Genomic DNA, 14,290 nt, shown 5'->3' with positions numbered 1-14,290 from the left:
AACCCACATGTGATATCCAAGCTTCTAAGTGGTCTGTTGTCCTTGTCTTCAAGAGTGGTGGTGTAGTTCAAGACATAGCACATGCACACACACATACACATACCAAGATACTAGACAAGATATAACATACACACACATACGCCTAGATACTAGAGAAGATACAACACACACACACATATGTACACACACACCAAAATACTAGACAAGATACAACACACACACACATACGTCAAGATACTAGAGAAGATACAACAACACACACACACACTAAGGTACTAGACAAGATACAACATACACACACATGTACACACACACATACCTGTTCCACACCTGATGATGATCTAGGTGGCCAGGGGTCCTGCAGCATTCTTCTCATTCTTGGGGCTCAGTGTGGATGCTCCTCCCTATCTCCCTACTCCAGCCCCATTGTATGTAGCATTTACCATTTTCCTGCTGGGTTTAAACTTCCTACTCTCCTGTTTCTGGGTGCGATTACAAGCTTATATCACAGATAAGCTTTCTTTTTTTTTGAGCTCTAGGACCTGGCACAATGCCTGACTATTGTCAGTGCTCACAGACTCAATTTTTAATTTATTCCTGGAAAGCACAACTTTAATTTCAGCATCTCCAGCCCTACTTCTCCTGGATTGAGCTCAGAGAATCTGTGAGGATTTGATGCTCTGGGTCCCTCCTCGTCCCACATGGGTGGTTTCTTTCTTCCAGTCAGCATTGTTGAGATCTAATTTATAAACATTGAAACACACAAATAGGAAGTGGCTCAGTCCATAAGTCTGACAATGTATACGAGTATATGCATACAGTTGTCACGGCAGTACAGAGCCCGTAGGGTCTCTGGCTCAGGAATGCCGGGTATAGGCTTTCTCCTGCTTCTCTCCTCACCTATCCTCTCAGGTCCTAAGGAAGCAGAACTCCTGCCCTGCCTTTACCCATGGGTCCTATCTCAGCTTTTCATGCCTGGTCATCTTTAAGAACAAAGAGAAAAGCCTTCAGGGTGAAAAAGGAGTGGAAAGAGAAATATTGGTTTTCACGCCATGTTTAATTTTTTTTTTACAGATTCACTTTACTTATTTGAAAGTCAGAGCTACAGAAAGAGAGAGGGAGAGACAGACAGGAAGAGATTTTTCCATCCACTGGTTAACTCCCCAAAGGGCTGCAATGCAATGGTTGTGGCTGGACCAGACCAAAGCCAGGAGCCTAACACTCCATCCGCATCTCCCACATGGGTGGCAGAGGTCTAAGTACTTGGACAATCATCTGCTCCTTTCAGGTGCATCAGCAGGAAGTTGGATTGGAAACAGAGCAGCCAGGACTTGAAACAGCACTGCAGGATGGGATGCCGGCTTCACATTTGGCTGCTTACCCTGCTGCACCATAACACCAGCTCCTGTTATTTTTAATTTTTTTTTACCTTGATTCTCTGTTGAAACAGCAGTATAATTTGAAACACAATATAGATGTTGTTCTTTTGATATCTAAACTTCAGCAGATAAATTTTTTCTCTATACAGCTCACATCAATGGAGGTAGTTTACATTAAGCTTAACACATTTAATGGAGGGATGCTCTTTATCTGTGTTCATGGGAAATGTCCTCTTTGGTGACAAATTTTGACAGCTGCCTTCTAACAACTGAGCGTTTGGCTGAGGCAGTTTCCCTTGATGGCTTGGTAAAACCAAGGTAGGTTATAAAGATCAGCAATGCCAGAGAAGTCTAGAAAAAGTGGCCTTATGAAAACAACACCATAATTTCCCCCCTTTCTTTTAACAAATCAAATTCTGACCACAATTTAAAAAATAAGCAGAAGTTGGGGCTGGCCTTGTGGTAGAGCACATTAAGCCACTACATACAACACTAGCATCCCATATCCAGGTGCTAGTTAAAGTCCCAGCTACTCCACTTCCCATCCAACTTCCTGTTCATGAACGTGGGAAGGCAGCAGAAGATGACCCATGTTCTCAGGTCCTTGCCACCCCTGTGGGAGACTCAGATGGAGTTTTTGGCTCCTGGTTGCAGCCTGCCCCAGATATAGCCATGGTAACCATTTGGAGAGGAAATCAAATGTCATCACATGTAAAATGGGCATCCTTAGAGCATCTGTCTCAAGGTGTTGTGTTGAGGACTAAAGGGGGTCATCCGCCAGGTGCCGTGAAGGCAGAGCTTACACATAATGCCACACATTACCTGCGTGATGATGCGATTGTGAATGACCATCATGTCTCCAAGAAAATAAGGGGTCAACCCCAAAGAGGGGACTTAACACAGACTGCCAAGGGTGAGGAGAGTGTGACTGCTGGCAGCGTACCCTAAGGGACCAGGTGTGGAACTTGGAGATGAGGTGAGGAACTGGAAGACATTTCCACAAAGTACTGAAACCCTTGGAGACTTATCACTGTTTGGACAGGGAAAACACATTGCAGAGTTAGCAAGGTTAACAGTGAGAAACGTTGTGTCATGACCCAAGCCTGTGCTGCAGGTGGATTTGTGGCACAGATTTACTCTTCCTATGCTAATTCATAAGAATTTATGATTCCTATGTTATTTGTGAGTCTCCCACGGGGGTGGCAAGGACCCAAGAACTTGGGTCATCTTCTGCTGCTTTCCCAGGTTCATGAACAGGAAGTTGGATGGGAAGTGGAGTAGCTGGGACTTCTACCAGCACTTGGATATGGGATGTTACTTGTGATGCTATGAGAACCCCTGGCAGAAGACAACATTCAAGGAGCAGCTTGTTCTTAGCCCAGGCCACATAAGAGTTTGATGCTCACCTCTTCCTGGTGAAGATGCCCTTGTAATCCAAATTCTCAAAACCACACAGGAATGACTGAGCATGACCCAGGGAGAAACCATGTCTCCTTAGGCCCTGTGGATTTCAAGTAGTCCAACAATTAATAGAGACCACAGAGTAATTCATCTTGGAATGCTTAACATAAGCGGGAACCAAATACATATGAAATCAAAGCACATAAAATAGTAGCGCTTTAAAGTATAGATCTTTAGGAAATAAAAAATGCAGTCATAAAAGTTTTAAATTCTCAGTGAATAGTTAAACTTTATCAGAGGAGATAAAAGTACTAAAATGGAAGATAAATCTGGGGGAATCATCCAGAAATTCAGAAGTGGAAAATATAAAATAGTAGTTAAGAGTGAGAAGACCCAACATACACCTAATAGGAGTTTGGGGAAGAGAAAGCAGAGAAATCGTACTTGAAGGACTAGTGGATGACTGACCCTTCTCCACAGTTACTGAAACGTCTAGGCATCAAAAATAATCAGTCAATCTGGGGCAGGTTTCGTGGTACAGGGGGTTAAGCTACCACTTGGGAAGCCCACATCCCATATTGAGTGCTGGCTCAAGTCCCAGCTATTCCGCTTCTGATCCAGCTCCGCACATTGATGCACTTGGGAAGGCAGCAGATGGTGGCCCAAGTGCCCTGCCACCCACATAGAAGACCAGGATGGGGTTCCTGGTTCCTGGCTTCAGCCTGGCCCAGTCTGCCTGTTGCAGTCATTTGGGGGAGTGAACAAACAGATGGAAGATCTCATTGTGCCTTCCAAATAAATACATAAACCTTAAAAAATCAGTCAATCTGTAAAAGAATCAAGAAAGAATGGAGGAGGCAGCAGTGGTAGATTGAGAAAATCCCTCAATAGCTGCCATACCCCAGCAGCTGCAGCAGTGGCTTCCAGTGGTTTCTGAAGGTTGGGGCGGGGGGCACAGCCTGGTGTATTTTTTACAGTTCATTCTAAACTTTCAACAACCACTATCTCCGTGTTTATCACACTCTCAGCCATCTTATCCTGTATTTCCATCCGGAAAAGAAAGCTGAGAGACCAGAAGCGCAGAGCCCGACGACTCCATGGCGGCTGCACCATGGGTCCTTCTCCCGTCCTCTAACCACTGCTCCCCTCCCTGCTGCTGGGAGCAGACGGCACGGTCGCTTTTCCCCACACACTCAAGGCTGTTCCACTAACGTTTCCTGCTTCTTGTCTTCAGTGCCAGGGGCAAGGTGACATTCCTGAAGATTTATTATTATTGTTTTCCATAACCCGAGGAATGTCACTCCCTCATAGCCTCTGCACCACGTCAGTTTTCTAAGTTAACTTCGGCTTAGCATAGATTTATTGGTCAGGTTTGTGCTTTGACTTGTGTGTGTGTGTGTGTGTGTGTACATCAACGTGCCTGTGTGCGACACAAAGGTGAGACAAGGGAAGACAGGATTTGCTTGGCTTCATCATGTGCCATTGCCTGAGCTAATTGCTATCACCCATGCCGATTCTGTCAGTTCTCATAGCAGCCCATAAGGAGAGTAGTATTGTTCATGAAGATGATGAAGCCGCTCAGGGAGGTTAGGCTCAGGAAGGTCTAGCTAGGGGGTGGTGGGAGGGAGTCTAATTGCATAAGGAAGAAAAGAACAAGGAGATAGAAAAAACAAATGCTGTGCTGGAGAGGATTCTGAATCCCTGTGTAAACCAGGGGCAAGGTACAGAGTGGTGTGGGCCAGGCTTGCCCCTAACTGGGCAGGCTCCCCACTTAGAACCCAGCAGGCCACTGTGCTGGCATAGCCTGAACTTCTGAGCCAGCCTTAACTCAAACACAGAGCTGCCCATCCAAATCAGCTGCAGCGTCAGTGCCGTTTGCCAAGGCGTGCACCCCCTTGGGCCCTCTCTTGAGTGGGTCCTGGGCGACATCACCCTCGGGGCTCCAGCCTCCGGGGGACCCTGAGCACTCAGCTCCTCCCCACTCTCCCACACTGCTATGGGCATTGCCCTTTCAAAGCTTTTTCCCAAACAGAGCTCTCTGCCCTGGCCCTTGGCCTTGGGTTCTGGAGGCTCTGGTGCGTCAGCTCCACTCCCCATTGAGAAACCAGTTTATCGGAATGGGTCACAGACCAGCATTTCTCCTGAACCTCAGCCCTCTCATTCAAGTCAGCACCCAGACTTCAGACTGTCAGTCCCTGGGCTGAGCAGGAAGCACGGCCTCAAAGGGACACAGATCTCTGGCCATGACCTGGGGAGAGTCCGCCCTCTTTGAGCCCATTTCCTCAGTTGAAAATGGGAATAAGAATCCTACCCACAGGGCCAGCGCTGTGGTGTAGTGGGTTATGGCGCCGGCATCCCACATGGGTGCCAGTTCGAGTCCTGTCTGATCCACTTCCAACCCAGCCTTCTGCTAATGCACCTGGGTAAGCATCAGAGGATGGACCAAGTCCTTGGACCCCTGAACCCACGTGGGAGACCCAGAAGAAACAAGCTCCTGGCTCCTGCCCTTGGATAGGCCCATCCCTAGCCATTATAGCCATTTGGGAAGTGAACAAGTGGATGGAAATTAACCCTTTCTCTCTCTAACTCTGCCTTCCAATAAATAAAAATAATTCTTTTTTATAATGATTTATTTATTTTTATTGAAAGGCAGAGTTACAGAGAGGTGTGTGTGTGGGAGAGAGAGAGAGAGAGAGAGAGAGGTCTTTCATCCGCTGGTTCACTCCCCAGATGGCCTTAAGGGCCAGAGCTGAGCTGATCCGATGCCAGGAGCCAGGAGTTTCTTCCAGGTCTCCCACGTGGGTGCAAGGGCCCAAGGACTTGGGCCATCTTCCACTGCTTTCCCAGGCCATAGCAGAGAGCTGGATCGGAAGTGGAGCAGCCCGGACTCGAACCAGCACCCATATGGGATGCTGGCACTGCAGGTGGTGGCTTTACCCACTACGCCAGAGTGCTGGCCCCAAAATAAATAATTCTTAAAAAAATAGAATGATACCCACGGGGCTGCTTTAAGCATTACCTAGGACATCCAAGCACCTCATTCACAATCAACCATCAGACCTTTCGTGTTCTCCACCTAAACTGCTGTAGTCCCACAGATCACTCCCCGTATGTGTGCCACTTCCTGGAGAGAGAGACCCCCCTGCTTCAAAGGACAAAGCCAGCTGAGCAGAATTGTGTGACCACTGCAGCAGCCCGTGTTTGTGATGCCAAACCCCACCCTTGATGGTGGGTGTGTGGCACAGGGGTTAGGTTGCTGACTTGGATGCTGGCATCCCTTATCCCGTGCCTGGTTTCAGTCCTGCCTCCTCCACCTCGGATCCAGCTGCCTGTTAATGCACACCCTGGGAGGTAGCTCAAGGAGTTGGGCCCTTGCCACCTACGGGGGAGACCTAGATAAAGTTTGCATCTCCATGCTTTGGCCTGACCCAGGCTGTTGTGGGTGCTGAAAACAGAACAAAACAAAACAAAACAAAAACCAGACAAACACTTGGTCACTTCCCAGTAAATCATGTGGCTTCTCCAAATCCCCCTTACAAAATGTTAATTTCTCACTCCTGAGGTTTCTCAAAGAATCCAGTAAGACCACGTGTGTGAATATACCTAACAGGAGTGTTTGAAAAGCTCATGGAAAGGCACGATGTCTTTTAATTCATTTTTCCAGGAGCTTTTAGAAGTGCTCCCATATGAGCCGGCGCCGGGCCTCACTAGGCTAATCCTCCGCCTTGCGGCGCCGGCACACCGGGTTCTAGTCCCGGTCGGGGTGCCGGATTCTGTCCCGGTTGCCCCTCTTCCAGGCCAGCTCTCTGCTGTGGCCAGGGAGTGCAGTGGAGGATGGCCCAGGTGCTTGGGCCCTGCACCCCATGGGAGACCAGGATAAGTACCTGGCTCCTGCCTTTGGATCAGCGCGGTGCACCGGCTGCAGCGCACCGGCCTCAGCGGCCATTGGAGGGTGAACCAACGGCAAAGGAAGACCTTTCTCTCTGTCTCTCTCTCACTGTCCACTCTGCCTGTCAAAAAAAAAAAAAAAAGTGCTCCCATATGGACATGAAGGAAGAAGTCTTCCTGGGCCTTTCCATCGTCCCAGGGGGCACTGCTGGGTGAGCATCCCCTGGCCGGGGGCGTGCCATGGATGCAGTGCCGGGGCACCAGGACACCCCTCACCTCTCACACAAGCCCAACACACACCTTTGTCACCCTGCTGACCCTGGCCCAGAGCATTCTAACGCACAGCACAGTCTGCATTTCCTCCAGGAGACAGCTCTGCCCACACCTTCCCGCTGGCTGAACCTGCGAGGGAGGAGCCGCCGCCATCCTGCGTCTCAGCCCTGCTGCTACTGCCCTCTGGTGGCAGCAGCTCGCAATTCCACGACTCTCCCTGAGTCTGACCCTCTCTGCTGGAATCGGTCCCTTCCCAGTCGCACCCCCAAGATGGTCCCCTCTGGGGAGCAGTTCTTCTGCACCGAGGAAGTCCAGTTGCATGGACTGCACCAAGGGTGCACGGCTAGCCCTCCTCACTCACGGCTTTGATCAGCCAGGCACTATTCGTCACAAAATCTGCCTGTTCTCAGCACTTTGTTCTTGTCATTATTCCCTAAACAATACAGTCTAACAACTATTTGCATAGCACGAACATTGTATTAGGGGTTATAAGTAATCCAGAGATGAATTAAAGTGCAGGCGAGGATGGGTGTAGGTGCACTGCAAACGCGTACACGAAAGATAGAGACATGGCATGGGCAGCCTGGAGGAAGAGCCTCCACACCCAGGGGCGACTGTATTGCGGTATTTGCACTTCTCACCCCCCCCCAAGGCAGGCAGCTTCCTGGAAACCCCAGATTCTCTGTGTCATCAGCTGACTTTCCCTCTCCATTCACGCCCCACCCAGTCCTGAGCGATCTTCTAGCAAAATCTGATCCTGTCTCTCTTAAGAGCCTTCTGTTTTTCACTGGCCCTGGCACAAAATAAAACAACATCCTTCTCTGATATGTCCTTTGTCTGTCTGTCCAGTCTAGCTCTGGAAACTCATGCTTCCGAGACACTACCAGCCCTGGAGTTCTCCTGGGAGGTGAGCATAGGGGGCTGCAATTCTCCCAGCGAGGGGCAGGGGGCGCTGTGGTCTCTCCAGGGGGTCTGCTCCCTGCCCTACCCGTGTACCTGTTGAATGCAATTCCCACTTGCAATTGGCATGCATTTACCCCATCCACTCAACTGGTCAACCTCTTCAAAACTCTGGCAAGCTCTCCCTCCCATCCCACTTTAGGGGCAGACCTAAGCTCCCTGTTGTCCACTCTGGATCAGGCCTGTCTTGCCTGATGCAGGGATCCCATTTGTGTTTGCATTTTTAAAATCTCCATAGCCACTGGCCCATCGAACTTGCTCAATAATAAATGCTGAATGAAAATCAGATCTGTCTTGGGAGCCCAAAGAGTGGCAGATACTAGGGACGGCGCTGTGGTGCAGTGGGTTAAAGCCGCTGCCTGCAGCGCCAGCATCCTGTATGGGCACCGGTTCGTGTCCTGGCTGCTCCTCTTCTGATCCAGCTCTCTGCTATGGCATGGGAAAGCAGTAGAGGATGCCCCAAGTCCTTGGGTCTCTGCACCTGCATGGGAGACCTGAAAGAAGCTCCTGGCTCCTGGCTTCGGATCAGCTCAGCTCTGGCCCTTGCAGCCATCTGGGGAGTGAACCAGCAGATGGAAGACCTCTTTCTCTATGACTCTACCTCTCTCTCTGTAACTCTTTCAAATAAATAAAATAAATCTTTAAAAAAAAGAGTGGCAGATACTGCAAGAGGGAAGAGCAATTGCAATTAGTCACCTCTGCACCCTAAAAATCACAGTCCTTATTGAGCACTTACTGCATACAAGACCCCCACCCCCCCACACACCCCGCGAGGTGCTTGGCATTCATTTTCTCATTTCCCATGTATCTCTCAGTGAGCTTCTGCATGTACTATCTCATCGAATCTTTCAACAACCCAAGCCAGTGGGAGGACAGCAGCTGTGAGGTCTCCACGACTGATGAGCAAACAGAAGGTGGGCTAGGTTAATGACCAAGCGTCCGAGAATCGTGTGAGAGCCAGGGCTTGAGCCCAGTTTTTGCAGCTTCTGTCCCAGTGACACGAGACTATTATCCCTTATTAATGCCTTGCTGCATCTTCCTGACAGAGGCAGGTCCCAGGAGACAAAGCCAAACATGTGCACTCACACACACACACACACGCACGCAGATACACACACACACACACACACACACACGTGAGCTCTGCCTGCAGACCCTAGCTGTAGCAGCAATCAGAGCTGCTTCTCTGGGGCCCCCAGATCCTGGTCCACTGTGGACAGAAGGACAGCGAGAAGAGGGAGGAGAGGGACTTGATGGCAGCGCTGCAGGCTTTGTTACGGCAGCCGCCATGCCCGGCCGCGAACACCAGGGCAAATAAATATATGTAGGGTTTGGGTGGATGGCACCGAGACAAAGGAAAAAAATGACAAACCAGTGAATTAGTGAAGGTGAAATAGCAGTGCTCAGCAACAGATGGGGCTGAGACTGGGTAATTTTCTCCTGTCACCTGCCCTCAGGTAATAGATAATCCTGCAGCTGCTGGATTTCGGGGGAAGGCAGGCACAGCGCGCCTCCGTCTCCTTCCTGTTTGGAAGCCGTGCCCCTCATTCCTTAACCTGTCTCGATGATAGAAATCTTAAGAGCCCAAACTTTTTGCAAGACTTATAGTGGCGATTTAACTCGGGCCTGGCTGAGGCTGCTATCTGTCAGGCTGTCATGGTGACAGGCAGATTTGTAAATGTTCTGGCTTCAGTGTCAGGTTGAAGGTGACATTTTTTCGGCTGGTGATTTTTCCCACCATCCCTCACGGAGACAGAACAACTCCGAACTGGGAGAGCAACCCCCTGAATATGTCTCGGTCCCTTTCTGTCCACCCCCGCCCTGGCCAGGGTCATGGACCCCTGAGCTCAATGATTGTTGCTGGCTCTCTCTGGATACCTCTACCCTGACCAGCCATGCTGCCAGCAAGGGAATTCCATGGGCCCCCAGGCCACAGCCCCCCGCCCCACCTGATTTTGCTTTATGATGATTTGCCTTGGCCAATGGTCACTCTGCCATTACCACCATAAATATGGACACAGATTAATTAACCACACTGTAGAACGCAGAAGCCAGCGACATTCATTGAGTGACCTGCTTGATGCTTCTGCCTTGGCTGAGCCACCTAATGCCAAGCCTGGATGCCCAGTGACATTTCTCTCTTTGATCCCTTCCTGGAATCACTAAGCCTTAATCAAGTTTCCCTGTGAACCCCTTCTTCTCCTCCAAATTCCCCCTCCGAGTTTCCAGCCCTGACGGGGTCACTCTGTGGGGGTGGGTGACACGGTCTCTTGGCTCTTTGCCCGATTCTGCCTGTTGAACTGATATCCTCTGTGAAGCTTGAAAGCAACCTCCTGCCTTGGCACCACATCAAAGCTTCAGCTATGTGTCCTTGTTTCCTGGCCCAGATGCCCAAATGGGAACTCCTCCTACCCCTTCCCTCTCTCAGCTCTCTTTATATCCCTCCTCTTCTCTCCTCTGTTTCTTTAAAAGGGAATTTACATCACACACCTGCTACCCAGATGTCTGAGAGCCGACACTGGCCAGCCTTGAGCTGCCAACACCCAGAGGTCCGTATGGGAGGGAGGCACCTGTTACAGTCTGGCTCCAGGGAGAGCTGGCGTGGATCCCGGGGGAAGGACGTGCTAGTGTGGAAGGAAGAGGGGACTGTGGAGTTAGTGAAGAGCTGCGGAAGTGTCCTCCACTACTTCCTGCCCCTCCTCATTGTTGGGTTTCTTCCCTTTCCCTGGATACACCCATGCTTTGTGAATCCCAGGGCTGTGTGCGACACCTGCCTGCTGTGTGTTCACACACTGCACACTTATCTTCCCCAAGAGGGCTTCAGCTTCTTCCTGCTCTTGACCAGATATCAGGATCCTCAATTACTTAAGGTAGGGATTGGCATTGTGGCACAGCAGGTTGAACTACCACCTGCAATGCTCACATCCCAGATGAGTGCTGGTTCAAATCTAGGCTACTCCACTTCTGATCCAGCTCCCTGCTAATGCTCCTGGGAAAGCAGCAGAAGATGGCCCAAGTGCTTGGGTCCCTGCACCCATGTGGGAGACCACGATGGTGTTCCAGGTTCCAGGCTTCAACCTGGGCAAGCCCTGTTCATTGCAACATTTGGGAAGTGAACCACTGGATGCAAGATCCCTCTGCTGTCTCTGTATCTCTAACTCTGTCTTTCCAATACATACATAAATCTTCTTTTTAGGAAAGAAACTTCATGAGATCCTTCTTGCCACAGCCAGTTTTACTGTTGCTGGTTGGTTTGAGTCATGCACACAGAACTCTCTAGAAAGCCCAGAGTTCTTGCTCCTTGCTCCTCTTGGCCTTCAAGTGCTTTGCTCCTCAGCCAAGGCAGCCCTGGGAGAACTAAGCAAGCCCCACCAAGAGCAGCTGCAGCAGCTCAGCATGGTCCCTGCAGCATGAAATGTGCTGGGGTTGCAGTCTGCATCCTCTCTCCCCTTTGGAGTGGTTCACAGGATGGCAAAGAGGAGAAAGAGAAGAGAATAAAGAGGAGGCAGGTGGAGTGGGTGCCCATGCCTGCAGGGACACCTGCAGAGGGAAGCTGGGGAGTGAAGGCGATGGACTCACTCCCTGCCACGCCACCCACCGAGCCCAGGGTCCTGTACGTGAGCACCCAGGAGAGCTGCAGCAGGGCGGGGGCACTGGCATCTCTGTGGAGTATCTGCTCTCAGCCCACAGTGGCGGGGGTTGGTTTGAAAGGGAGGCTAGTTGGCTTCCCCTGCAGACCAAGGGAAAGCCAGAGGGCAGAGCAAACCATTGCCAACTTCTACCCCCAGGCCCCTGAACAGAGGAGGTCTCACTGTGCCTGCAGGTGCTCTGAATTCTGTCAAGTTCAAAGCTGCTCCTAGCAGCAAGGGAGGGGGAGTAGGAAGTGGGGCCAGCCTAAGGCTGCAGGTGTGTTGAGGCTGTGGCGTGTTACCCAAAGCGGATCCTCCAGAGGGCGTGAGATACTGGCTTAGAGGAGAGATGGAAGGCTCATGGGAGCGGTGAGGCACAGCCCTCCTCTGCCTTCAGCCACACTGCTAGGCTCCAGGCTCCTGGGCCTCCTGGGCAGTGGGGCTCCCCTGCTCATCAGTTACTGCGGCTCTCTCTCCCCCCTCTCTTCTCTCTCTTTCTCTTTCTCTGGTCGGGAGGGTAGGCAAGCCGCATGCTCAGGCTGTTCTGATTCTTGCTGAGGGAGAGAAGAGGCTGGTGAGCCGGGGCAGTGGTGCAGTGTGTGTTGGGAGGGAGGTATGGGGAGTGGGTCCCATGCGGGCCCTGCCTGGCTGTGGGATGCCCACTCTGCAGGCAGCAGCACCTGCACAGGCAGGTGGAAGATGCCCTCTCCCCGCCCCACCCCGCAGGCTTCTTTGGGATGGAACCTCAGGTACCCTGCTGGGTGTCTTGGCATCTGAGCCCCAGGCTCTGAGTCAGGTGGGGAGGGCCAGCAGAGCTGAGTCTCAAGGACTACTACGGGCTTGGATCCTGGCCAAGGATATCTGTATCTGTACCCAACTGGCCCAGGTATGCCTGGGTCTGCACCCACCCCCACCCTTCCTCCAGTTTTTAAGAAAAGCACATGGACCCAAGAGCCCATGTCTCTTCTGAGAGAGGGTTCTTGACTACAACATCTATTATTTTGTTGTCTATAATAACGGAGTTTTAAAATTATTTATTTACTTTTATTTTCAGAGGCAAAGACACACACACACACACACACACACACACGGAGTGCTCCCATATGCTGATTCACTTTCTTAATGCCTTCAACAGCTGGGGTTAGGCCAGTCTGAGGCTGGGAGTCAGACACTCAAGCCAGGTCTCCCATGTGGGTGTCAGGGACCCAAGTACTTGAGCCATAATGCATTACCTTCCAGGGTGCACAAGAGAAGGAAGCTGGAATCGGAGGGGAACTGGACCATGAACCCGGACACTCCCATTTGGGATGTGGGTGTTCCCATAACGTTTCCACCAAGGCCAATGCCTGTCTTAAAATGTTTATTTACTTTCATTTAATTGGACGGGCAGAGAGACCGGGATCTTTCACCCACGGGTTCAGTCCTCAAATGTTCCCGACACCCAAGGCTCAGCCAGGCCAAAGCCAGGAGCCTGGAACTCAATCTGGGTCTCCCATGTGGGTGGCAGAGAGCCAAGTCCTTGATCCATCACCTGCTGCCTCCCACTGGGTGCTAATAGATTTTTATTGGCAGGAGGGAGTGCTAATTGCTACCTCTATGAGGTGGATCATTTATTGGCTGAATCTTCAATTTTGCATTCAGATTATGAATTATGTTGTTCTGACACTTCTGGCCTCTGGGTTCCTCTGAAGAAGCCATGGAACACTTGCTCAGCCTCCCCTTACCCTGTATCCCAGCCTTGCTCTCCCAAACTCTCCTCCCAAACCACCAGGGTAAACTCTGGTTTCCCGCAAAGGTTTGGACCAGCGCCTCCACTCAGCACCCACACCTCTCTCCAAGCCATTCTCTGTTTAATGCAAGAACCTACTGATTCCTATATCCGGCAGACGAGACGTGTGGCCTGCCTCTCAGCATCAGACCGCGGGGCTGTCAGCTGGTTTCTTCTTTCTTTCTTTCTCTTTCTTCCTTCCTTCCTTCCTTCCTTCCTTCCTTCCTTCCTTCCTTCCTTCCTTCCTTCCTTTCACAGACAGAGTGGATAGTGAGAGAGAGAGAGAGAGAGAGAGAGACAGAGAGAAAGGTCTTCCTTTGCCGTTGGTTCACCCTCCAATGGCCGCCGCGACTGGCGTGCTGCGGCTGGCGCACCACGCTGATCCGAAGCCAGGAGCCAGGTACTTCTCCTGGTCTCCCATGGGGTGCAGGGCCCAAGCACTTGGGCCATCCTCCACTGCACTCCCTGGCCACAGCAGTGAGCTGGCCTGGAAGAGGGGCAACCGGGACAGAATCCGGCGCCCCGACCGGGACTAGAACCCGGTGTGCTGGCGCCGCAAGGGGGAGGATTAGCCTAGTGAGCCGCGGCGCCGGCCTGTCAGCTAGTTTCTAAGGACGTGGAAGCTTCCCCATACCCAGGGCAGCGTGGCTGTTGTCTCCCTCCCTCTGGTGTGTGCTGCTCGGGCCGCACCTGCTTTCTCTGCCTGGATGGATGTGGGTGTCGGGTCTGGTGTTGTTTTGTTTTTTTTTTTTTTTTTCTGGTACTGAGACATTTCTCTACCTCACAGGTGTTTTCAGGGAGAATGCCTACCCTTGGTTTCCAGAATATGTTAAGCCTCATCTGTAGCATTCACACAATGTGTGTGAATGTTGGGACCCAGCGTTGTGGCATGGTGGGTTAAGCTTCCGCCAGTGATGCTCCGAGTCCCAGCTGCTCCACTTCTGATCCAGCTCCCTGCTAATGTGCCTAGGAAAGCAGTGGAGGATGGCTCA

The 14,290-nt window shown here is 51.2% G+C and overlaps 1 protein-coding gene across 5 annotated transcripts in view; it reads right to left on the bottom strand.

Annotated features, from left to right (window-relative positions):
* The window catches only part of NTM (neurotrimin), a 1,092,588-nt gene that overhangs the window by 722,469 nt on the left and 355,829 nt on the right, over positions 1 to 14,290 (bottom strand). The window lies entirely within an intron of this gene.

This window comes from Oryctolagus cuniculus, chromosome 1 (assembly GCF_051225735.1).
Source record: "Oryctolagus cuniculus isolate XC-2025 breed Fujian yellow rabbit chromosome 1, ASM5122573v1, whole genome shotgun sequence".
NCBI lineage: Eukaryota > Metazoa > Chordata > Mammalia > Lagomorpha > Leporidae > Oryctolagus > Oryctolagus cuniculus.
Note: the sequence above shows the minus strand (reverse complement) of the source record. Positions and strands in the feature narration are given on the sequence as shown.